General features: G+C 53.5%; 2 long non-coding RNA genes across 2 annotated transcripts in view; one reads left to right on the forward strand and one right to left on the reverse strand.

Annotated features, from left to right (window-relative positions):
- On the reverse strand, nt 1-25,990 carry LOC138997599 (uncharacterized). Its single transcript, XR_011468995.1, has 6 exons — nt 25,927-25,990; nt 10,523-10,631; nt 9,081-9,229; nt 5,497-5,615; nt 1,946-2,042; nt 1-557 (listed from the first exon to the last, which is right to left on the reverse strand). It is a non-coding gene; the product is annotated as an uncharacterized lncRNA (long non-coding RNA).
- LOC138997600 (uncharacterized) overlaps nt 21,376-26,188 on the forward strand; it is a 9,995-nt gene continuing 5,182 nt past the window's right edge. Inside the window, exon 1 of the long non-coding RNA XR_011468996.1 lies at nt 21,376-21,460. This is a non-coding gene — a long non-coding RNA (uncharacterized lncRNA). The remainder of the gene's footprint in view (nt 21,461-26,188) is intronic.

Genomic DNA, 26,188 nt, shown 5'->3' on the forward strand with positions numbered 1-26,188 from the left:
GTAAGCAGTTTTATTATAATTGCTTAAACAGAGGCATCATTTTAGAAGGAAGCTATTTAAAGCTCTGAGAATTTCTTGTAGGAAAATCTTCCTGACATCATTCTAGATACAGAAAAAAAGGCACAGAATTCCTTGCAATGTGCTGTCCTAATGAGAGTATTCCCTCCAAATTCCACATCTCCCACAATCAACTATCCATTTCGAGGTGGCTTCCGATTAAAATGATAAAAAAAAATTTTTTGGCAACAAGAATGTATATTGCAAAACAAAATGTGTTGCTTTTAAAGTGATTTTGGAGCCTTGGTAATTAGTCTAGCAAGTTCCAAAGATACATTCTGTAGTCATCATTCAGAATTTGTTTCCTTTGGTGATCTGCCTTTCTATAAAAAAAAAAAAAAATTAAAGTAAAAATAAACTGGGGGAAACATCTGTTCCGAAGCTGCCTGGAACGGGCCGGTCCCCAGGCCTTGGGGGGCTCTGCACTATAAGGAACCCCCTTGGATCCCACGTTCTTCTTCCTGCCAGGCTGCTCCTGGGTCACTTCTCAGCTCTGGTAGCTGTTGAAACAAGACAGATGCTGCTATACAAAATAACTCAAGAACATACCAGAGCCTGTTCCTTCCAGCACTTGAAAAATCTGACATTCAGATATGCAAATATTGTATGGCATGAAGAGAAGAGAGCGAGGGAGAGAAGCTGGAAAGTCACATTGGAAATGAAACATACTAGAGATGTAAGCAAACTGAAATTAACACTTCTCGATTATAATTAAACTGGTGCTATTATCCGAGCAGAGCACAGAATGTGCCACCATCGGCTGCAAGGGTCTCCTGTAACTGCTGAAGCCACCAGGCGTACCCAGTCTACAGCATCACCACCCCCTCCCTTCACCACCAACCCCCCCCCCCCCCGCCCCGTGATGACGTAGCTGTATTTGGCGCCCCACCCCCACATTCCCACCATGTGCTCCTCCTTCTCAGCCCACTGAAAGCATCCATTGGCACAAAAGCTGGCAGGGAAGTCAGAACACTGTCTTTACCCCATTTTCAGCAACGCAACAGTTGTATTTTTTTTTAATGGAATGTCTTTAACCAGGAAGATTACAATTCTGTCGATCGTCAGAATCCTCACGAACTTCTGAGTTGGTTTTCCAGGATTGTGAGGGGATGCGCAAAGTCAGTCTTCATTGTCTCAAGTGGTGAAGAGAAAAGGGAATCAAACCAGAAGTCCCAAGCCAATCTGGGTCACGCCATTAATAGCTGAGCTATTTTGATCAGCCCCTTAACCTCTTCCAGTCTCTGCCTCTCAAGCATAGCAGTAGAGTTAGTCTAGAATGATGATGCGGGTCCCTTCCAGATCCTGGATTCTGCGAAAGACTCGTGCCAAGATTTGAATCAGACAGACAGACCCAGGGCTCAATGATGGTTTCATTATTTACTCGTGTGTGTGTGTGTGTGTGTGTGTGTGTGTGTGTGTGTTTAACTTGGGCAAGTTGCTTAATAGCATGGGGCCCATCAAACTGCGATAATCATAGCTCTTATCCCACAAGGTTGCTGTCAAGTTTAAATGTAATTATGTCGGGAAAGCCTTTGACATAGAATAAATGATGGTGTTATTCCCTCTCCCTTCTCCGTTGTGAGGGAAGCCAGAGAATACAACTAGATGCGATGAGAGGCTGTTTGCGACTGGGATGCCTACAACACTAATCTCATCAATACTGTGCTCTAGCCCAGCGGTCACCAACCTTTCGGACCTCAGGGACCACCACTGGTCCTCGGACCACCGGTTGGCGACCGCTGTTCTAGCTGCCTGACATCACCTGTGGGAAGGTCTAGACTTAGGTCCAGTCACACATAGGACTAGTCACTTCATTGAAAGACCACCCATGGCACCCTTTCACTTATAATTGGCCATCCTCTATGCCGATGTCACTTCTGAGACTTACCCTCAGTAGGTGGTCTGTGTTTAGTGAACAGCAGTTCTTTTTTGGTTGCTGGTGGTGGTGGTGTTCATCCTCACCCAAGGATAGTTTCCCATTGGCTCTTTGTTTTCGAGAGAGTGGAAGGGAGGGGGAGAGACAGAGAGAGAGAAACATCTACGTGAGAGAGACGCATCGATTGGTTGCCTCCCCCACATGCCCCGACCAGGGCCTGGGGGATCGAGCCTGCAACCAAGGTACATGCCCTTGACCAGAATCGAACCCAGGATCCTTCAGACCAAGGATCGACACTCTATCTACTGAGCCAAACCAGGTAGAGCAAGAGCAGTTCTTTTTAATAGTAATCTAGCAATAGAGGGAGAAGACCTGAATATTTAAACTTCTGGACAGAGGAGCACGCTCTCTTGGCTCTTGCCTCTCCAGTTTGCCTGAGCCCCTATGACTCCTGTTGTGGGGGGCTGTGCTCCCTACATTCGCCATGTGACTCACGGCATGTGGGACCCACACAATGGACTAATGGGCTTTCGTTCACCTGCATGTGGAACCGGGCCCGGCGCAACATGGAACGAAGCTCTGGACACGGCCTTGCTTTTTGGCTCTGCTGGGACCCCAGCTGCACCTCTTTCAGGACTGGCTTATGGGGCCTGGGACTTGGGACCCCAAGGGAGATAACTCCACGCCAATAAAGCCCTTTATCCTGTCTCATTCTCCCATGGGGGCTTCGGAACGTGCTCATTTCAGCAGCAGCCCGAGAAACTCGCTCCCACAAGCCATGGGGAGGTCTGATTCTCTGGCGACACTGGGACATAGAGGGGAGGCGGGAGGGTCTGTGGATCGACATGTGCCATCCTCCTGGATGCACAGTCGGTGGTTTTCTTATTGTCCAAGGAAACAGTTCAATGGTTGCATCTAGCCGGGCCCTAGGCTGGGATGCTGGTCTTCCTTCCTTTGTGCCCCATTCCAGGCCCCCACACTGTTCTCTCCTCCCGTGATTCTAGAACATTCCCCCAAAAGAAGCATTTCTAAAGACCTCTGGTCAGGAAGCTTTACTTGGCCATCAGCCTCCATGGGGCCATCGACTCGGACCATGAAACTGGGTCTGGCTGGAATCCCGCCCCCCACCCCCCCGCCGCCCTTTTAGGAATGTAGGCAGTGGAGATTGAAATTAAGAAATGATAATAAATTAATAAATTATTAATAAATTGCCCGGGCTGGTGTGGCTCGGTTGGTTGGAGGGTCATCCTGCACACCAAAAGGAGGCGGTTCCATTCCTGATCAGGGCACATACCGGGGCTATGGGTTCGATCCCCGGTCAGGATTCATGCGGAAGGCAGCCGATCGATGTTTCTCTCTCCCTTCCTCAATCTCAAATCAATTAAAAAAACAACAAGAAGAAATTACAATAAATTACGTTGAAAGTTGTTTTCCTCCAAGGCTCCCATTTTCCCCGCTGAGCAGATCCGTGTGGTGTCCTCGGTGGCCTTGCCTGGGGCATGTCCTGGAGGGAGCACCTCCTAGCCTGGAGGCCCGGGCCTGGGAGTCTGTCACAGGGCCCTGCCCACGCTGCCAGGGCTGGGTGGTACCCTATGGTCTCCACCCCGTAGTGAGGCTACATTTGGGGTTTGCTCTACCCTGTGAGCACAGATGATTATGTCTCGGCTGCCCCTGGAGAAGCTGACAAGCAAGTAAGCCGACCTCTTCTCTCCCTTCCCCATTCAGCCTGCAAGATCCCACATGAAAGGAAGGCGAGGGAAAACAGCCCGGCAGTGCGTGGCCCCTTCCGGGCTGACAGCAGAGAGCTGGGGTGGCCTCCGGGGACCCTCGGCTCTGTGGAACAGAGACATGATCTCAGAGATGGGCGGGTTGTGCTGACGCTGGGTACCCTGGTGAGTAATGAAATCGGGCCGATCTGCTCAGAACCACCTGGCGTCTGTTCTCAGGGGAACACGGGCAGGACAGCTGACCGTGAGATGCCAGGGCAGCTGGGACCCTGTCACCCGTGAAAATAGTGGCGTTTGACAAAAGAAACCTGCAGAGATCCCTGAGCTCAGCCCTCCTGGGGGAGAGCTGCTCAACAGGCTTCCACACCTTTCAGGGCCAAGGGCGGCGTCCACGCCTCTGCCAGGATTCAGCACAGTAGGCCTGGCCCCAAACATATTATGCAAATAGTTGACCTCCCAAAGGATGAGTTGAAATGCAAATGCAGAGGGCAGAGGGGCCAGCATCTCCCTAAACCCTGGCCCAGCAGGAAGACTGTTCACCTAGCGCAGCAGTGGTCACCCAGAGACAGAGCTTTCTAGTTGCCTGGAGACGCCAAGGTCAGCCCCAGCTCCTCTGCTCCTGCCCCGGTGCCTGCCGTCCTGGTACACTCGCCTGAGGGTCGCACCTCTGGGTCCCTGCCCTTCTGTGTAACCTCTACAGCTCAGATGGACAGGGCCATCCCACTTCGGGGCACGCTGGGGTGCCAAGCTCTGCTCTGTTGCCTGGCACACATTGGCTCACACCTGGGTCCAATGTTACCTGCTTTAGAGCCGTCTGTGTGCCACTCTTCGATCTTTGTTTCTTCCAGGATCAAATCCCCAAAGAGAGGAAGATGCATATTTTTCCCTTTGTGGAGAGAAGATATCTGAGTCCCTAATCCCTTATCTCATGGTCTAGCAATGGTACCCCTGCCCTGACAAAGGGCTTGCGTATGTATAGATCGATAGAGAGACAGAGAGAGATAGAGATACATATACATATGTACACACAGTCTAAGAAAATTATATATTAGAAAGTATGTATTTAAGCAATATTTTAAAAGTCAGACACCCCCCCCCCAAAAAATGGACAATAAAGCTAAACAGGCAATTCACAGAAGAGACTATCTAAAGGCCATGAAACACAGGGTGGGGCACCCTGGCTGGTGTGGCGCAGTTGGTTGGAGAGTTTGATTCCCAGTCAGGGCACATACCTAGGTTGTGGGTTCGATCCCCAAGCACGTACGGAAGGCAACCAATCAATGTTCTCTCTCACATCTCTCCTCGCCCCCCCCCCCGCCCCCACTTTCCCTCTCTCTAAGTCAATGAGCAAATCCTCCAGTGAGGATTTAAAACAAAACACACACACAAGGTGGGGCAAAAGTAGGTTTACAGTTGTTCGTATGGAAAATAATACAAGAAAAAATGTATGCGACTATAAACTTACCTTTGCCCATTATATGTATGTATACCTGAGCTTCCGTAGTGATCAAGGAAATGCAAATTAAAACCACAAAGAGACACCACTAGACACGTATGGGAGTAGTTAAAATTAAAAGGAGTGGGTGGGTGGGAAGAGATCAACCAAAGGGCTTGTATGCATATATGCACAACCCATGCACACAGACGGGTGTGGTGAAGGCCTGGGGCAGGGGGCAGGGGGTAGGGGTGAAGGGAGTCAATGGGGGGGGGAAGAGGGGACATATACTTTCAACAATAAAGATTAAAAAGTATGAACAGTGTGTGATTTTTAAACGTTTTTCATAAACATTGAGACCCTGATCTTGGGTGTGCCCTCAGGAAGAAAGCATGACTCACCATTTCTCTTCTACCTCATTCTTTGCTTTCTCCTGAGAGGGACTTGAGGGAAGACTGATGACATTTAGAAACAGGTTTAAGGAAGTAGGACCCTCCTGCCGAAACTGCGGATGGAAGCCCTGGAGGAAAAGGAGGGAATGAGCCAATGGTAACATAATTCCAATAATAGAAACAGACAGTTGATAACTGAAAAAGGAGACCAGAGAAAATATTTGTCAGGGACACATGATTAGGTGTTACAAGAAGTAAGATCCTGAAAGTGGGGTAGACAGAGAAGCGGGAAACCATTAAAATCCAAGTTATAGCCCAGCTGGCATGGCTCAGTGGTTGAGCGTTGACCTGGGAACCAGGAGGTCACGGTTCAATTCCCGGTCAGAGCACACGTCTGGATTGCAAGCTTGATCCCCAGTGTGGGGCGTGCAGGAGGCAGCCGATCAATGATTCTCTCTCATCATTGATGTTTCTCTCCCTCTCCCTTCCTCTCTGAAGTCAATAAAAATATTTTTTTTAAAAAACACAAGTTATAATTGTTACTATGGGAGATGGGGGGTCATCAGAAGGTCTCAAAAATTCATGCACACTTTCCCACGTAGTGGGTGTGGTTTTGGAGTTTTAATCCTAGGGCACATGACAGGTGCTCATTACGCACTTGCTGCCCATTAGACGGGACTGATTCAAAGATAAAGCATTGAGTGTAAAAGCAGATGCACACACTCCTCCCACCCATATCTGACTGACGCATGGTTCAGGCCCCTAGAACGAGAGTCTGCGATGAGCACAGCAGCCTGGCTCTCGTGCTCGGAGTCTCACACCTTCCACGGAGCACTCACACCCATCTCTGCACGTCTCCGGGGTTGTGCTGTTCCCTGGGTATTTTTAGCTTGGCTTCTTGGCAGTTTCTCCATTGCTTTTCAGGATGCTGATGGGCACATATTGAGAGCTCCATCGTACAAAATTGGGGCGCTCTCCCAAAACCTGCCCACTGCTTCTTTATTCCACATCCCCCATAAGATGAAGGCTCCTGTCTTGCTCTCTGTCCCAGTTTTGCTCTGACGTGTTTGGGGGCCAGGAGCCCAGGCTGGATCTAGCCTAATCAATTAACCTAAACTTTGGCATAACATAAAAGAGAAAGCTTTTAAAGTTATTACTTTCTTGTCATTAGGCAAAGAGTCCGTTTTTCAAGGGACTAACCTTCATTTGACTTTAGGAGCTAAGCATGTGGCTTGAGAGCTTAGAAGTTTGGATTCATTAACTTCAACAAGAGAAGACTACCTAGTAGACCAGCCAGGCTGGTGTGGCTCAGGGGTTGAGCATTGACCTAGGAACCAGGAGGTCACCAGTTCGATTCCTGGTCAGGTCACATGTCTGGGTTGCGGGCTCGATCCCCAGAAGGAGGTGTGCAGGAGGCAGCCAATTCATGATTCTCTCCTCATCATCAATGTTTCTATCTTTCCCTCTCTCCCCCTCTCCCTTCTTCTCTGAAATCAATAATAAAAATATATTTAAAAGAATCAGAACTTCCAAGCTTGTCAGCCACATGTTTAGCCCCTCAAGTCCAATGTCAGCCTCTCCTCCTAGGGTGGCAATGAGATGGAGCCCATGGAGGTGAGAGAAGCTCCATGTCATCACAGGCTGTGCCCGCTGCCCTCTCTGTGGAGCGCGGCCCTGACCTCTGAGTCTTAGTTGCCATGCAAATGACTGCCCTGCTTTTTGCCACACGGAACAGACGTCCTGTTTCCGTCTGTCTTATTGCTTGCCGTTCTGTTCCCTTCCTTACTTCACACACATCTCTTCCCTCGCTTCTGTGTCTTAATGTTCCTTTCCCTTAACTGTGATTTCAGCAGCTCTGCTAGTTAGCTCCATAGTGTCACAATAGACAGTTGGTGGAAAGGGAACGAAACGGTGCTCACTACCATCTCATCGCTTTGCAGGGAGTTCCCTGTGGCGAGAGAAAACAAAGCACCCTTTAATCCCACTACGTTCCCCACCCTCAACATATGCACCGGCCTCCCCCGGAGGTCATTCCGGAGGCCTCATTGCCAACACAGGCCCGCAGTGAGCCTGTGTTGTCTCCCCTGCGGGAAGGAACATGGCAGCAGGGGGAGCCTGGCTGTGCCCATCCTGCTCTAGGGCCCGAGGGCCCGACTGCCTCGTCTTAGGACATCTGCACGGGGTTGGTATATGTGTGCACATTCTCAGCACCTCGCACTCAGTGAGGCTGAGGGTATGGAGGCCGCCCGAAGTGAATGCTGATGCCTGCCCAGCGTCACGAGGCCCGAGAGGCATGCAGCCTCGGCCTCTTATTTCCCGGGCACCAGGAGCCATCACCTTCTCCTCCGAAGCTCAGTCTCAGGGTTCACAGGGCTGCCGGGCAATCGCTGCCTTTGTTCGTGCAGCCGGAGGAATCACCATGTGGAGAAAGGCGAGAAGCCTTGAACCCGATGGTGTTCTAACTGGAGCTCCGCCACCCCTCACTGTGTGGCCCGGGGCAGGTTGCAAAGAGAGAATTAGGCAGGGAAAGATGTAGGCCAGTGGTTCCCAAACTTATTTGGCCTACCGCCCCCTTTCCAGAAAAAATATTACTCAGCGCCCCCTGGAAATTAATTTTTTTTAAATTTTAATAGCAATTAAACAGAAAGATATATGTATTAATGTTTCTACCTTTTTCGTAAAATATAGTAAAGAAAGGTGTAAATTAGAAACATTGAAGTTTGAAATTATGAAACTATTTATTGAAATCAGAATAGAAAGGTAATACAAAAAAAGTTAAAACAAATGCATCTGTGGCCATCACCGCCCCCCTGGATCGCTGCAGTGCCCACCAGGGGGCGGTAGCGCCCACTTTGGGAATCTACATTGTAGGCCTTCCATCCGCCTACACATCTTTATGCATTTTAAAGACAAAAGCTTATCACCTATGCTATTCGAGTCTGGGAAGTTAAGACCCCTCACGTTCTAACAGTTCTCCATTCTGTTTCTTTCACAGACTCACAAACCTGAAACGAGAGTTCTAATCATCGGCAACTATTTATTGAAAGCCTACTGTGTATCACTCTGCTCTTTCTCTTAAAATATAGATGAGCTATCTATCCTTTTTTTTTTTTTAATCCTCACCCAAGGATATTTTTCCATTGCTTTTCAGAGAGAATGGGAGAGAGAAGAAAAGACAGAGGGAAATATCGATGTGAGAGAAACACATTGATTGATTGCCTCCTGCAAGAGCCCCGACCAGGGCCTGGGCCAGGGAGGAGCCTGCAACCAAGGTTGGGATCAAACCCGGGACTCTTTGGTCCGCAGGCTGACGCTCTATCCACTGAGCCAAACCAGCTAGGGCATCTTTTGATCCCTAAAATATAAGATAGCATATGCCAAGTGACAAATGAATGGAACTGTACAAGCAACTGTCCGCCTGGATTCCCAGGAGGAAGTGATTACCCAAGATGCCTTGGTCACAGTCTCTGCCCATCCCATCCCCCACCTGACTCAGGCTCCTCTTGACTTTACTTAACCAGTACCCGTTTAAGTCAGAGGAAGCCAAGCAAAGTGAATTATTGGGAGGATTAAAAAAAAAAAAAAAAACTCACTCTTTTTAGTTTTTGAAGATTTTTCAGGTAGTCCTTGGGCCTTCCATGAAAGCATGATTTTGGCTGGCCCCCTGGTTTGGGGAGCAATGGTGGCCTTGTGGGAGAAGGGGATCGCTCATAGCTGTGCTCATCTTCTTCAGGTGGGAACTCTAGAAACAGAGAAGAAAGGGCATGGTTTCAATCTCACCAATCGTCTGACCAGAACCCAAGTCTCAGCATCCCAAGTAAAGGGAAACCGTCAAGACTTTTCTCATTAAACTATGTTAGTACCGTTTTGATAATATTATTCTATTTAAAGTATTTTTTCTTGATTGACCTAACCGGTTTGGCTCAGTGGATCGACGTCGGCCTGCAGACTGAAAGGTCCCAGGTTTGAAAAAAAATCAATACAATATATTTTTTTTTAATATTTTTTCTTGAAATATTAATGTTCATTGCATGTAATATTATTATATTTAAAACCATTTTTCTTGAAATATTAATATTCATTGCAAGGAAATAAATAAATAAAATTTGATTTACATTAAAAAAAAAAAAAAAAGACGTTTCTCCCCGTTTCAGAGGTGAAGAAATGATGGCACTAAGTAGAGAAGGACATTGACCCAGGTTTTAAATAAATTAAAGCAGAAATTAAACCAAACTTCTGCTTGGTCAGAACCATAAAGGCCAAGGGTTCTGGGCAGACTCAAGATGAGACCTGGAGTTCCCTTCTCCCTAACCCTCCTGCCACTCTTCCCACAGAGCGTGGGCCTCAGCTAGATCCACGAGGCCGGCACTCTGAGTGGGGAGCCAGCTTGCAGGGGAGGGGGAGGGAGAAGAAGAAGAGACCTATGGAGCCAGTGACTCTTTTGCTGTTTGGCTGATGTTTGGGGAACAAATCACTTGGTATAATAATAGAAATGAAGGCGCTAGAGTGAAACATCGTGACAGGAAGAGCTCCCACTGACATCTCAGTCAATTGTGATGCATGGGCAGCCCAATGTCCTCTTGTTCACAGGCGGAGGGAATTTTGACCACACAAAGGGGGCTGAGCCGCCCTTTGCCCCTCCAGCCCACTCTATCCAGCAGGGAAGGGCAGGTTCCTCACCACCATCTTCAACAAACTCTTAACCTGACTTCCCAGGAGGAGGTCTTCGTGTGCATGAACCTTCGTTGTTTTTGTCTGGTTTTCAGGAATGTTTTTTAAAATATTATTTCAGAGAGGAAGGGAGAGGGAGAGAGAGATAGAAACATCAATGATGAGAGAGAATCACTGATCGGCTGCCTCCTGCATGCCCCCTACTGGGGATCGAGCCCACAACCTGGACATGTGCCCTTGACCGGAATCGAACCCAGGACCCTTCAGTCCGCAGGCCGATGCTCTATCCACTGAGCCAAACCGGCTAGGGCCTTCTTAGCCCGGTCATCCTCCATCGCTCCACCCAAGCATCACCCCCACTGACCTTTGGTTCCAGCACAGGATGTCTGCAGAGAGTTTAAGGTAACAGAGCTTGGCAGGGCTGTAGGGCAACCAGCAGAGCTGTGCAATCATCCCATCAGCAGAGCTCCCTGCTAAGAGAGCAACCAGAGGGCCAGAGTTCAGTGATCTGAGTTTTAGTCTGCTCTTCTACAAAGGAGCCAGATCTTTGCAAACCATTTCATCTCACCAGGTGTCAGCTCCCCAGTCTGGAATCCCAAACATAAATTCTAAATGCATGCTTCCAGGGTTGTCTGCCCTCAAGCTCCCCGTCCTGAGAGCGATCCAGCGCCCCACTCCTCTGTCCTGGTCTCTGCACCTGGGGACAAACATTGCATCTGAAATGCCTTATGGCGGCAAGACTCAGCAGAGATCTGGTTGGGGCAGAAATTCAACGTAGGTGGCTTTGAGGAGGACCAGGATCCAAAACCACAAATAGAGGATGAACGGCAGAAAGAGGACAGCTTTGGAATGGTCGCTGGCCGGCTAACAGATGGAGGAGAAAACAGAGAACAAGGCCAGCAGCCAGGGCCCAGTTTAGGTCTTCCCTCCCCCTTACTTGCTGCTCCTGTGTGTGTTGGGGGAGGAGGGGGAGGTGGATTGGGATCAGCCTCCTATTAAAACTCAAAGTGGCCCGAGCCGGTTTGGCTCAGTGCATAGAGTGTCGGCCTGCAGACTGAAGGGTCCTGGGTTCGATTCCGGTCAAGGGCACATGCTTGGGTTGCGGGGTTGATCCCCAGTAGGGGGCGTGCAGGAGGCAGCCGATCAATGATTCTCTCTCATCATTGATGTTTCTATCCCTCTCTCCCTCTCCCTTCCTCTGTGAAATCAATAAAAAATGTATTTAAAAAAAAAAAAAATAAATGAAAAATAAAAACTCAGAGGCGGTTGATGAACCCCTCCCCTGAGCAGCTACCTTCTCCCAAAGAAAGGCCCACTCGGCTCTGGAACAGTGTCTCCCTTTTGGCTTTGCTCTTCTTCCATTTGCAGCTCGATCTCTATGCTGCTTGTTGTTATCCAGGCATTAAATGGCGAGGGCTGCCGCCCATGAAGGGTGAGAGGGAGGGAGCTTCGCCGAGAGCCGCGTTGCTCTCCAGCTGACGGAGGCTGCAGCACGTGTGAGCAGCAGGACTTCGGGGGACTCACAGGTTCCTGGGAGCAGAGGAAGCTGACTCACGCCATCAGGCCTCTCCCACTGAGAGGGGCGGACCTCCAGATTGGTGTAAGAATCGGGGTCTATTTCTAATGGTCCCCAGGGGTTAAGTATCTTGGTCATTTAGCTGCTCACTCTGATGGTTGAATCATCCTGGCTCTCAGAGCTCTGTGGCTAACAGTTTGCATCCAGTTCAGACAGGCCTGAAGCCCAGACCTGCCAAGGGACACTCCTGACAACAATGGCCTTTGCCCTTCCCGGTTTCACCGTAAACCCTGGGGAGTGGGGGGAGAGCTCTGCATAGAGTGTTTGCACCTGCTGAGCAGGCCGGCTCGTGGCAGGAGTCCCTAGAACAGTCAGGCAGTCCGGGTCAGTGCCAGGCAAGCGGAATGGGGAGCGTGCATCTCGGGTGAGCCCTGGGAGAGGCCTAACTCCCTGAGTGGGCGACCCTCAGCTCTGGATCCTCACAGGAGCTCTGGGCACCTGGGGAGCTGTGCTCTAGTGCAGCTGTCACCAACCGGTGGTCCGTGGACCTCTGGTGGCTCGTGAGGTCCGAAAGGTCGGCAACCGCTGCCCTAGAGGTTAAAGAAATGACCCTGTGGCCTCTAGACACCCTTGGCTTAGCATCTCACAGCGGAGACGTCCCCGGTGCCCACTTCTGCCGTGGGCGTGGCACCGCCTTGCCTGTCCGGGGCCCTGGGCACCAGCTCCTGCCCTACTTCTCAGAGAAGACCACCCCCAACCCCGGCTCATCATGACCACGAGAAGCTAAAAGGTTCAAGAACAAAGCTTTGATTCAGACTCTCAGAAGCTCCTCCGTCTAAAACGCTGCTTTTGTAACAGCCTCTGAATCACTCCCTTTGCAACCAGCGCCCCCTCGGGCTGGGCTGCGCGTGGGGCACCAGGAGGCCAGGACAGCAGCTGGCATGAGCCACCTCAGCCCTGAGTCAGCGATGGCTCCCCGGCTTTCTCCTCCACAGACGAACCACCTCCGATTATGGCTTCTGATTATGGCTTCTGACGGGCACAAGTCACTCACAGCACCGCCCGCTTTGTGGGGCCCTCGCCTCCCTGCATCGGCTGCTGATTTGTCCCAGATGCAGCTGCGTGCTACACCTCCCAGCACCCCAGAAAGGTACCCCAGCAGCCAGTGACTCAAGAACAAGGACCCACCTCTTCCCCCTCACCGTCTGCTCTCAGCACGAGGAGCCTTCGGGGGGCAAAAGTACAGGGACCCCAAGTCCCTCCCCACCCCAGCAGCCTGGAGATGACTGAGCCCGCTATTCGCTGATTGAATAAATACCTCGCTGTGTTTCTTCTCCGCAGGGACTAAGAGAGCTTTTTCTCCTTTCCACGAATGACCCCTCCTCACAGACAAGGAGGCCACCCAGCCTGGCGTGGCCTGGACCACGCTCCGTGGCTCCACCCCACCCCGCCCCTCATTGCCATCCGTGGACTCGCAGGAGCACCTGCCTCCCTTCCCCGCTGCCAACACAGCCCGAGGCAGCTGGGCTCCGCGCCTCTCTGCTCCCTCTGCGGAATTCCTAAGCATCCTGGCTTTGGCTGCTGACCCAGGCACATGGGCACGGAAGGCACCGTGCCATCCACCCGCCTCGGGGTGTCACACTGGGCACCCTGCCCCGCGCTGCCAGCTGAGCCGGCACGAGGAGGACTGGGCTGCGGGACTGAGGACAGGCTGTGGCATGGCTCCGCTTGCAAAAGCTTCCGGATCGTGTTTCACTTGATCCTCATGTCATCGGTGGAAACTCTGGCTCACAAACCGGCCCCTGAGAAATGCCCCTTTTCTTCAGGGGCGGGGACACTGAGGCTCACTCAGGGGCGGCAGCTCTGTCTAGAGCTCGTGGTGTTCCTGGGGTCACGACCCAACCCAGCATTTGGATGACAAACGCCCCTGAAAACCTCTCTGGGGCACACACGAGCCTTAGAACCAGGCAGACCTGGGACCGCATCCTACTCCCCATTTAAGTCCATTTGATCTGGTGATGGATACTGTTCTAAGCCCTTTTCAAATGCAACGTCAACTCTTTGAGCTCCCGCACTGTCCTTTGGGGTAGGGGTGATCCGTGTCCTCGAGTCACAGGAGCTCGGGCCACATGGGGCAGAGGGGTGCGGCTGAGGTCAGACTCAGGCACTCTGGTCCAGAACCTCCGCTAAGCTGCCCCTCACTTCTCCAACTTCTAACTCCATAAACCTGCGTGAATCGCTTGCAATCTTTTGGGGTTTCTCATCTTTGAACGGCCGGGGTAAGAGGCCCTTCCCCCCGACGCTGAGTGACACCTAAATGAGACGATGCGCACAGTGTCTGTACAGCCCTGAGCGCGGGCCTGGCACACAGCACACACTAGCGATTCGCACAGTTAACCCCGGGTAAAGCTGCAGCAACGAGGCAGGCAAGAAGGAAAGAGTATTTAGGATGGCATCCGCAGGAATACTCCCAGTCACTACTCCCAGAGGTCCCCAGCGGGGCAGGTGGCCTTGGGGGGACTCCGGAGAGGGACCAGGGGGGCATGCATATGCTCCCACCCCGCCCTGTACTCGTTCCTTCTTTATTTTTTAAATATATTTTTATTGATTTCAGAGAGGAAGGGAGAGAGAAAGAGAAACATCCATGATGAGAGAGAATCATTGATCGGCTGCCTCCTGCACACCCCACCCTGGGGATCGAGCCCCCAACCTGGGCATGTGCCCTGCCCAGGACTCGAACAGGGACCTCCTGGTCGATGCTCCACCACTGAGCCACACCGGCCGGGGGCTTGTTCTTTCTTCTAAGCATATCTCTGCAGCCAGTCTGATCAACTGGTCCCTAAGGTAATTCTGATTCTGAAAAGCAAAAGCTTTTGTCATTTAAGATTCTTACCTAATAGGGACTTCCTCATCTTTGAGAAATTGATCAAACTATGCACCCTTCCTCCAGAAAAATTCACATGCGCCCAGATACGCAAGCTTGTTCTTGTGGGTTCAAAGGTGACCATCGGATCACCAAGGGGTCATTGGACCTCTGGTTGATGAGCTTCTTTTCTATATCATTGGGAAGCATCCTTCTAATCATCATGGCTAAGCTTGCCAAGCCTTTTCCTTTCCAACTTCATACCCTGACTCTGACACACACACACACACACACACACACACACACACACACACATGCTCCCTACCTTCCCCCCTCCCAAAGTTTCCTTGGACACTGATCCTGGACAGCAGACGCCGCAGGGTGGTTGCGATGGCAATGGTGATGGCTGTTGCTAAGGGAGCCAGGAGGCCAGAGTGGGGGAAGGCGAGTGGGCAGCAGCCCAGCAGGGCAGCCCCCCTCCCCCCGCACCACCCCGTGCATGTCTGAGCGCCTCAGGCCCTGGAAACGGTGTTCCCAGCTGGCTGCCATGGCAACAGCAGGCTTGGGAAACTATTCATCATGGTCTGAACAGATTTCCCCAGCTTGCACTTGCTCTTTCTTCTCCCTAAGTGGCTAATTGAGGTGTGAAAGGGTCTGCCGTGAGTGGACGAGGGGCGCAGAGGGCAAGGGGCTCGTCACATGCATGTTCTGCACGGAGCAGGCTCCCTGGGGGCTGAGGCCAGGGAGGGGTCTGAGCCAGCCCCCCAACACAAGGCCCAACTGCTGAGGAGACAGCCCCCAAACACAAAGAGGTGTTTCCCAGGGAGCTCTGCCCCTCCCGCTCAGGAGCTCCCACTCCGTGCCCAGGGAGTCGTCCTAGGGAGAGGCCTGCTCTGTGCCAGGTGAGCCAGCATCCAGATAGGACTTGGTCACTTCCAGCAGAGCCATCCAGAGGATGCAGTGTCCCGGGAGAGTCAGGTGGATGAAGAGGGGTTGAGAGATGGGGAATTGATGGTCACTAGGTCTCATGTAAATGAGGTTAGCCCTAGCTGGTTTGGCTCAGTCCATAGAATGTCGGCCTGTGGAATGAAGGGTCCCAGGTTCGATTCCAGTCAAGGGCGCATGCCCAGTTGTGGGCATGATCCCCATAGGACACATGCAGGAGGCAGCTGATCGATATTTCTCACATCGCTCTTTCTCTCTCAAATCAGTAAAAACAGATTTGTAAAAATAAAAATGGTAATAATAGCTAACTTTAACAATAAGTGTGTCCCTATGTCAACTTGATCTTTGGAGCAACATGCTGAGTGAGGTATTGTCCTCTTTTTACAGAGGAGGCAACTGAGGCTCAGAGGGGTCCAATTACTTGCCCACGCCATGCAGCCAGAACGTGGGGAAGCTGAGATTTGAACCGGTGCCTGTCTGCCTACAAAGCCTTTCCCTTAGTGATGTGCCAGCAGACAGCAGAGAGACCCACGGCCACACGGGTGAGACCTGTTCACCTCTCAAGACCAGAGCAAGCAGCTCAGTGGGGGACTTTGGGGTTTGGGAGTGTACAGAAGGCTCCTCCTGCCACTGTACATCCTGCCACAGGTCGTTTTAGAGCAGCCGCATGATTTCTTCTGAACCCCAGAACCTACTATGGTGATCACTGTGCACCGTTGTTTTTATTGTTTTATTATTTACTTATTGTTAATCCTCACCTGAGGATATTTTCCCATTGATTTCTAGAGAGTGGGAGAGAGAGCAAAAGACAGAGAGAAACATCGATGGGAGAGAAACATCGATCAGCTGCCTCCTGCACACTCCCCACTGGGGATGTGCCCGCAACCAAGGTACATGCCCTTGACCAGAATCGAACCTGGGACCCTTCAGTCCGCAGGCCGACGCTCTATCCACTGAGCCAAACCGGTCAGGGCTCATCATTGTTTTTAAAACATGTACAGAGGTAGAGGGACCTCACCTGTGACCCAGGGCTCTAGTTGCCTGGTGGTGACCTCCAGGAGGCTCCCATAGGAAGAGAACCTGGAAAGGAATCCCTGGACACTCCACTGCCAAGACCACAGGGGGCTGCAGCCTGAGGACCCTGCCTGGCCTTCTCTGCTCTCACAAGCCTGGAGAGCAAAGGAAGGTGCTGGGCATGGCTGCGATCAGGGAGCTACCATAGAGAAGCACCTCCTATGGCCTAGAAATTCTAGTACCGGTATTTGTTTCATCATCACAGTAACGCCTAACGGTGGATGTTTTATCACCCCACGTTACGGAGTTAGAGACCAAGCTGATGGAGGTTAGGTCATTTGTCCTAGGGAAAAGGACTTCAGCCCAGATACAACTGGCCCCGAAAGATGTCTGCTCTCTGTTCTCTTCTCTGACCTCCGCATGGCCTGTTGAAGCCAGGAATCCCCCATTCAGCCTCTTAACTGACAGTCTTTTTCTTCCTTGGGCCTCCCTCGCCCACACAGCAGATGGGCACCGTTCACCCTCCAGCTATTTTTATTTCTTTGTTCTGTTCTTCTTACCCTCCTGGCTCTGTCCAAGGAGGAGACCGGGAGTCAGCCAACAAGCCAGAAGCCAGAGCAAGGCTCTCAGCCCATCTCTTTCTCCAACAACGGGAGCCCTCGCCAAGCCTGAGTGCCAAGGAGGGGTCATCAGGGTGGCGAGGAAGTCTCCAATCTGAGGCCAGGATGAAGTCTCCAACCTGAGGCCGGCTGGATGCAGGCTGTACTCGCTCCAAATATTCCTCTGTGTCCCCTTTGGGAATCATGTCTTAGGAGGTTGTTTGTAGTCCTGGGAGGAGCTCAAGATTGGGAGTCAGAAGACATTAGTTCTGTTCCCAGTTCTGCCACCAAGCAGCTGGGGTCTTAAGCAAGTCCCTGAGCCTTCTGGGGCCTTGGTTTCTTGATCTGTAATCACTGGACCCACTGGTCCATTCTCATATTCTGCATCGCTTCCCTGAGCTCTGCCGTTCCTTCCACCTCCTCCCTGTCTCCCTCCCAGACCCAGCCATGCCTTCCACCCCCAACAGTCAGATGTTCCTGTCCGATCCAGATCCTGCCAGAATATAAACGGACAAGGCAACGTGGTGTTGGTGTTATGGTTCCTTTTCAGGCAGGACGTCGGATTTAAATTGTGCCCCAAATCAGCACAAAAGCTAGGATGCTCAGGTCTTCCACCACAATGGATTGTGTAAAAACAGCTCGCCTCTTATTCCCCTCTCTCTTTGTTCCTGCGCTTTCCCAATCATTCAGTCAAGTAATGGGTATTAAGTGGATGTGCCTGCAAGGCACAGTGCAGAATTGTAATCCAAAAGGACAAGGTCCTGGTCCAGGCAGTGGGCAAGGTCTCCGGGTTTCCCAATGCCTTTTCCTTCTTCTCTTCCCACATTGGTTGTTAAAATAATATCATATACTTGATGCCTGTCTTCTGTCTTCATATTTATGGAGAAAGTCAAGCTGCTCCATGACTCCATCCCTTCTCCTGCGGGGGCCTCTGCTTCATTGCTGGATGTGTTGACCTTGTCCCCACATCTCTGCCACCCAAAGGCAAGGGCTTGAGGGCTGTGACTCACGGGTCACGCCTGTCCAAGCCAATGACGAGACTGCAGATGGAGGTGGGGGAGGCGGTGGAGAGCTGCTTTCCTCTCCTAAGGTCCCTGGGTGCTTGCTCGAAATCCCCTAAGCCTCTTAGGGCAAGTGTGCCTGCTGCCTTCCTCTTCCCCAGTCCTGACGTCCCAACACTCAGCATCGGCTTCACCAATAATAGCTTCTCTCCAGCTCTTTATCATTTACAAAGAGCTTACTCTTGTATTTTCTCATTTAATCTTCTCAACAATGTTGTGAGATGGGATTATTATTGCTCCTCCTTGACAGACAAGAACCTGAGGCTCAGAGAGATGGAGTGAGTTGCCCAAGCCCTCACAGCTACACTCAGCTGAGCTGCCTGCCCCCCTCCCTCACCCCCACCCCCCCACCCCACCCCCGCTCCCGCCGAGTTCTTGGGCACTCATGCTCTCTCGTGACCTTCTGTATGAAGTCAGAGGGAGGGATGCTTCTCTCCTGGGTTCACCATCCTCCTTCACCACCAGGGACAATGCCTGTGAGGCTCCAGCCTCAAGCTTCACTCCATCCCTTTATATTGTACGAGGGCCCAGAGCTCAGACACAAGAAGCAGGTCCAGAAAGGAGGGAGAAGCGTGGGAACCGAGGAGGGCCAAGGGGTGTGCTGGCAGACACCCCCACTGGGGACCAGACTGACAGCTCATTGGTGGGAGATGATGTTTAAAACACAGAGTGGGTTTTGAAGGGTTTGTTGGTCTAGTTTTGGTTTTGTTCTGGACAGAATTTTTTTTTTTTAATTAACATTGGCCCGGCCAGCATGGCTCAGTGGTTGAGCATCAACCTATGAGGTCACAGTTTAATTCCCGGTCAGGACCACATGCCCAGGTTGCAGGCTTGATCCCCAGTGTGGGGCGTGCAGGAGCAGGCCGAACAATGATTCTCTCTCATCATTGATGTTCCTATCTCTCTCACCCTCTCCCTTCCTCTTTTAAATCAAAATAAATAAAATAAAAAAGAAAAGAAAGCAATCTTTCAAATGCTTGGATTTATTTAAAACACACACACACACAACAAGAAAAACAACAATAACTTTACCATTGGCCCAGGAGTCCCATGTAAAGACGAGGAAGAGCCTGGGTGTGGAAGAAAAGCCGAACCACCCAGGGAAACAAAGGTAGAAGGGGTCTCTGGGCTGAAGCCGCCTCTCTGGCCGACAGAAGGTCATGAGAGGGGGGTACCAGGGGCTTTCACTGGGGAAGAGGAGGTCTGCCTGTGCCCCAGCTGCTGAAGGGCCACAGTGCGGCCTCAAGGTTAAGTCTATCTGGCTGGCATGCAAATCTGATGCAGGTATATGTTGGGGGTGCCAAGCTGACCACCCCCCCCCCACACACACACACACACACACGGTGTTCTGAAAAGAAAGAGGTGAGTTTAGACCAGTGTCCATGGGAGGAATGGGGCAGACCAGCTCCAGCTCACGCCTACAGGGACCCGTGCCTATGCCCTTCCCCACCACTTGGAGGCGCCGCCAGCTACTCCTTGCCGGGAGGCGGGCTTCAGAGGAGGTGGTCAGGGAGCAAAGAGGGGTCAAGGACTGGGAAAGATAGAAGAGAACTGAGCCAGGCCTGGAGGATGCAGGGGGACACAGGCAGGTGACCTAAGCTGGGACGGAGAAAGAAGAAAGCAGAGAAGCGACTGTGAGGCCAGATGATAAACATGCAGAGAAAGGAGACAGAAACACAGGGGCTGGGGGACTAACACGGTAACATGTAGGAGTCCCAAGAGGACGCAATGCCTATCCCCACCACCCGACACTGATGGTCGTGGTAAAACCAGAGGGCACCGAGGAGGTAACAGGCACTGCGCCCGGCCCCGCCACACGCTCCTTCTTCCCCGTTCTCCCTCTGTCATCTGTCTCCCACCTCCTTGTCCTTTAACCACCACACACGGCACCTTTCAGTCCTCTCTGTCCATGCACCTGCCACAGACCAGGGCTGAGAGCCCTGCAGCCAGGACCCTGATCCGGGCTCTGCTCCTGGAGTGCCAGGTGGTGCTGGCGGAGCGACTCCCAGCCTGAACACCAGTGTCTTTGTTAACGAGCCTTGCCTGAGCGTGGTAAGGGGATAACAGAGCAGCCGTAAAATAACTGTAAAGGCGCAGAAGGAGCAGACAGTGTAGATTTTTTAAAATATATTTGTATTGATTTCAGAGAGGAAGGGAGAGGGAGAGAGAGAGAAACATCAATAATGAGAGAGAATCATTGATCGGCAGCTCCTGCACGCCCCCTACTAGGGATCGAGCCCGCAACCCGGGCATGTGCCCTTGACAATAATCAAACCTGGGACTCTTCAGTCCAAAGGCTGAGCACACCCCTTGGCCCTCCTCGGTTCCCACGCTTCTCCCTGGGTGCCCTTGTCTCTTGTGTCCAAGCCGCCAGCTGGTTTGGCTCACTATCCACTGAGCCAAACCAGCTGGGGTCAGACATTATAGAGCTTACGCTATTTCTAGGATTGAACCCCTCAGATCCCTGGGAGGCAGCCCCTCGCCCCAGATGCTCAAGTCCTCTGCTGGATCAACTGACCGAGCACGGTGGCCCCTGCACACCTCACAGCCACCTGGTTCCACATCAGGAGAGGGGGCATTGTGGAGAGCAAGCCACACTGGAGTGGAGGGGTCGGCGGACTCCCCACATTTTCTAGGCAATTACTCCAGACTGAGGTCAGAGACAGGGACCTGGAGCTGGAGTCTAGGAAGTGCTCCCGAAGCAAATCTAGGCTTTCAGCACGTGGAGTGATCTGGGTGGATTTCCAAGGAGCCACTGAATATGTATGAGGAAGAGAGAGAGAGAGAGAGGGAGAATGAATGTGAATATGGGGGAGAGCAGCAAGAAGAAGATGGACATAGACAAAGGGGGAAGGAAGACCCCAGGGACGATGGCGTGAAGGTGGTCGGGTGGAGGCAGGGAGGGAGGATAAGGAGGAACGGAGAGCAGGAAGAAGGCTCTGGGAGGAAAACAAAGAGGCCGAGAGAGCTGAGCCAGGATCTGGTGGAGCAGCAGATGGAGCAACAGAGACAGAGAGCAGAGCCCCGGAGGAGGAGCAGGCCCGTGTGGGCCGGGCAGCCAAGCCCCGCAGGTTTCCGTGGGAAGCAGATGCTGACAGGGAGCACGTGGGGCCTTGTTGACTCCGGGCCCAGGGCCACCTCCTCGGCAGCGAGCCTGAGCCCGCAGGGGCCGCTAGGCCCAGAGAGGCCGGTGAAGGACAGCCGGGCCCTGTAGGGCTCCAGCTCTCCTCCACCCTCCTCCAGGCAAGTCCAAGGAAGCCGGTCAGCTGCCACCTCCCCCTGGAAAGAGGTGGCTGCATGGAGGGTGAGTGTGAGCCGTGCCATAGGTGTGCATGTGTGTTCATGGATGTGCCAGCTGGGGAGAGGGGCAGAGAGGCGGAGCCATGACTCGGGGTGCAGGGCCTAGTCCAGCGTCTGGGCTGCACGGAGGTGGGAGTGGCCCCAGGGGAAGGGGTGGGCGTTCCTTCTCCCCTGGGTGCCCTTGTCTCTTGTGTCCAAGCCGCCAGCCAGCCGGGCCACAGACCCCTCTTGGCAAGAAGGAGCTGGGTGCACCCTGGGGTTCTGAGTCCAAAGAACCTGGAGACCCTCCTGGCCTCACTCTCTCCTGCTGCCACTCCCAAGTCTGTTTCCTTTCCCTATTGGGTACAGAGAGAAGCAGATACCACGACTCTGGTGCCGGTGACCCCACCCCAAGCATGCCCTCTGGTAGGAAGGAAGCTCAGAAGTGCCTGCTTGCCTCTCCCTGGTGCAAGGCCACCGCCATGCTGACCTCCACCACCCACTTCAACCCCTGGGCCCCTAAGGGACCCAGTGTCAGGCTCCCCAATGTGCCTGGGCAGTTAGTTCCACAGGCTGGAGGAGTCCCTCACTGCTCCTGCACCCAAGGTCAAGGGCTCCTGCCAGCGGCCCCAGAGTGGACCAGAGCCCTGCCCTGGGAGGGAAGTGGCAGAGGGAGGGGCGCCGGGTGGGAGCACAGAGGCGGAGAGGAGGCGCAGCGAGAGAAAGGCAGGTACCAGAGCCAGATGGGCCAAGCAGAAACAGAAGTTAAGTAGGAAGAGACGGATAAACAGCAGACACCACGCAACCCGCCAAGCATATGCTCGGCAAGCCGGCAACACAAGCACCCAGTAGGGGTTTGGGTGGGGAGGGCTGCGGACCCACGGGGAGGGGGCATTGGGTTCGCTGTGGGCTGACAAGTCAGAACCAGGGATGCTGTCCTTCTCCGGGGAACCTCAGAGCAATGCAGGGCTGCGTGGGGGCGGGGAGGGCCAGGGGGAGGGGGAGGCAGTGCTTGCACGGGTGGCCCAAGGGACTGGTCTCTGAGTCCCAGACCTGGAAGGCTAAGTCGCCAGTGGCCATTCCCCAGACCCCAAACGCCGGGCTCCCCTACAGCTACACGGGATTGGGGGGGGGGGGGGGGGGGGGGAGGAGCCGAGGACCTCCGCGGGGCAAACCGGGGAAGACCTTGAACGCTGCAGGCGCCGAAGGCTCTTCCGCTATAGACGCCCCTCCGGGCTGCAGCCTCGGTCCGGGTGACGTCATCCCTTTGAGCTCCGGGCGGGAAGGGGCGGAGCCAGGCGGGGGCTTTGCGGATGAGACAGGCTCCACCCCCAGACCAGCTCTGGCTCTGGGCCGGTCCGCCCATACCCCCCACCCCCCCCCCTCCCCGCTTCCAGACCCAACCGCTGGCAACCTGGGTGCCGCGGAGCTGGAGGAGGGAGGGGTCCTGCAGCATCACCCCCTGCGGAAGCCGGGCCTGGGCCAGGGATGGGCTTACCTTCCCTGGGGCCTTCGCCTACCACAGCGGTTCTCAACCTGTAGGTCACACGACCCTTTCACAGGGGTCGCCTAAGACCATCCTGCATATCAGATATTGATGTGACGATTCATAACAGTAGCAACATTACAGTGATGAAGTAGCAACGAAAATAATTTTATGGTTGGATCACAACATGAGGAACTGTATTTCAAGGGCCAGAAGGTTGAGAACCACTGGTCTACCACATCCATATTCTTTCCCAGTTTCACTGAGTGGAGCCCTGAGCTTCCAAGGCCACTGAGCCAGCTGGCAGGACCCCCGTTTCCTGGTACCCCGGCCTCAGCCCCCCTCAACCCACAGCGCATCCAGAATGCTCTAATGATCTGCAAAGGATGCGTCCGGGGTTGTCCCACTGAACTTTCTTCTCCGAATACCAGCCCAGGGAGGAGTAACTGGGGAGACCAGCACTCCCCTGGGTTTGTTACTGCTGAGCTAAAGCAAGAAAGCTGTCAGTTGAATCTTGCCACTGTTCCCGGCCCCAAAGAATGGTCCCTTCACCTCTCGCATTCTCTGCTGGACAGAAGCCAGCTTGATGCCAGCTGCTGGCCTGCTTCCAAAGCTGGCATTGGCCCCAGCATCCCGTCCCCCCCCCCACCCCCGCCCTGCAGGCTCCCCCAGCCTAGCCACTGTGGCTGGGAGTACTGAGATCCCTGGGGCTGGCATCTTCGGGCCTTCCCATTCCCACCTTAGATGTCGAGGTGCGATGGGGGGACACCACAGGCCGCCGTGTACAGAGCTGGGGTGGAACAGATGCCAGAGCCAGCCCCGCCTGTTCTGGGAAACTCACCACACCACAGGGCCTCTTGTTCTAGCTGCTTGGCACGGCCTCGGGGCCCAGGCGCAAGGAGCCTTCCAGGTGCAAGCCCTCAGGAGCCGGGAGCCAGGCCCGCATGTGCCCGCGTGAGTGCGTGCGTGCGTGCGTGAGTGCGTGAGTGCGTGATGAGTGCGTGCGTGAGTGCGTGCGTGCGTGAGTGCGTGCGTTCGTGAGTGAGTGCGTGCGTGAGTGCGTGCGTGCGTGCGTGCGCAGGGCAGATGCTTGGCTCGGTGCCACGCCCTCCTAGCCCTTCCCAAGCCCATGGCTCTGCAGCCATGATGTGTCAGAGCAGACAGACATGAGGGTGAGGGTGGAACAGGCAGGAAGAAAGGAGGGACTGGGAGAGAAATTCCCACTCTGACTCATTGGGCGCTGGACCAGGGGCCCTTGGCAAGACCAGCGCTCGGACCACCTCCCACCAGGAAAACGCTGCCCCTTCCTCCGCCGGCTCCCAGACTTCACAGGGGAAACGAGTTGCCCTGAGAGCCCACGCCATCATGCACACTGCTGGCTTCAGGCCGCTTCCTTGTCGATCAGGTTTGGTTCCCATCGTGTTGCCATGCCTTGAGACAAAGCAGATGGTATTTGAATCCCTCTTACAGATGAGGAAACTAAGGCTGGATATGAGCATCTGTTTATTGGAAGCCGCACAAGCCATGTGAGATTATAAGCAAAATAACTTACCATGAACCCGGCTGAGCCGAGAGCCTGGGCTCCTGGGCTCCTACTGTCCTAATCCTTCCCCTACAAGACACTGCCTGGGGTAGTCACCCCCAAAGAAGAGATGCCCAGAGGGACTAGGGGAGGCAATCCCCATCCACCACCCACCGGCTCACTGTTTGAGGAAGGCATAGTGTACCGAACACGGGGCAGTGTGTCCGTATGGGATGTGCAGGCCTGTCTCCGACACGTGCACCCATCGCGTGTTGTAAAGGGTGACTTAGGAAAGGGTACACGCATGAGCGCAAGGTAACTCATAGAGCTATGACAGTGGCGTGTATCCTGATGGCACATGCATGTGCAGGATGGGAAGGATGTGTGTGCGGAGACATGAGCATGGTCTGCATACATTTTCCCAGGCGATGGTAAGAAAAACAGGATCGAGACGGGTTTACGGCTGGGTCTGTGAGCATCAGCTGGTGTATGGGTGTGCAAGTGTGTGGCTGCGTGTCGACATGGTGAGGACACGTGGAAAGAAAGCTAGCGCCAGCTGCAGGAGGCGCTTCCTGGGGCTGCATGCTCACACTGGCCTCTGATGCTTCTCTGTTCTCCTTAGTGGAGTATCGGAGCCCAGGGCTCTGTGAACACACCACCTGGCCACACCACCTCTGGTCTCCACTCCCCTCCTCTCCTTAGCAGATCATTTGTAGCAAATAACATTTAAATTCCGTCCTGGAGGGGCAGGGGCAGCCCTGGGAGGGAAGAAGGAAAAGGCGGTGTGGACGCTAAAGAAGGACTTGGAGTTAGCAGATCTTGTCACTTGGTGGCTGAAGCGTCCAGTCCTCCAATCGGACCCAGGGCCCCCTGGTTTGTGTGGAAGCCATGGCCGGGCCATAAGCTGCAAGGCGGAGGGTGACAGGGTGACATTCGGAAGGAACCACCACCCCAAGCTGCAGCTCACCAGAACCTGGCAAAGACAGACAGACTACTTTTCTCTACCCTTTCAAGCAGGTGCCCCCAAGCAGAGAAGGGCAGGCAGGAAGGACAGCCCTTCCCAAAGGTGTGCAGTGGGTCCCGTGAGCAGAGAGCCCTCCCACGCCCACTCCCAGGCCCAGCTGCCCGGGAGGCCCCCTGTCAGCACAGAGGAGCCCGCTGTCCCTGCATCTCTGGGTGTTTGGGCTGCTCTGAGCCACCCTCCAGAGAGCAGTGATTTTTAAGGCTGTAACCTGTGCCCGGGGAGGCAACCTCCACTTCAATCAGGGAGCAGATGCTTAATCCCAAATCCCAGGAGCAGTCAGCTGCAGGGGGAGCCAGTGGCATGATGTCCAGGGGGAGGCCTGAGGTCTGGGGGTGGCCAGGAGCACCGCTCGGGCCAGCAGTGGGAAGGTTTGCTCTCCGGGGCTCTGGGCCTGGCCCCTCTGAGGGCCGCAGCGCCTGGAGGCTCTCTCTCCCCCACTTCCCTTCAAAGAGGACTCACCCGTACGACACCATGGCAGACTCAAGGCACATCAGGGCTGGAAGGAACCTCAGCTCTACTTCAGTGTCCCAGCCCCGCTTCATTTCACAAATAAGAACGCCGCGTTCCCTGCCCCGCCCCCCAGCAAAGGAAGGGAAAGACTTGACCGAGGTCACAGAGTTCCTGGCGACTGCACCAAAATGATAACATATTAGGGCTTTTGCAAATGGGTTTTTTCCATAGTTTGGTAGGACTTGGGTTTTGTTTTGTTTTGTTGTTTTTT

This window comes from Myotis yumanensis, unplaced genomic scaffold, assembly GCF_028538775.1.
Source record: "Myotis yumanensis isolate MYYU_CA2020_CCGP unplaced genomic scaffold, mMyoYum1.0.hap1 SCAF_19, whole genome shotgun sequence".
Classification (NCBI taxonomy): domain Eukaryota; kingdom Metazoa; phylum Chordata; class Mammalia; order Chiroptera; family Vespertilionidae; genus Myotis; species Myotis yumanensis.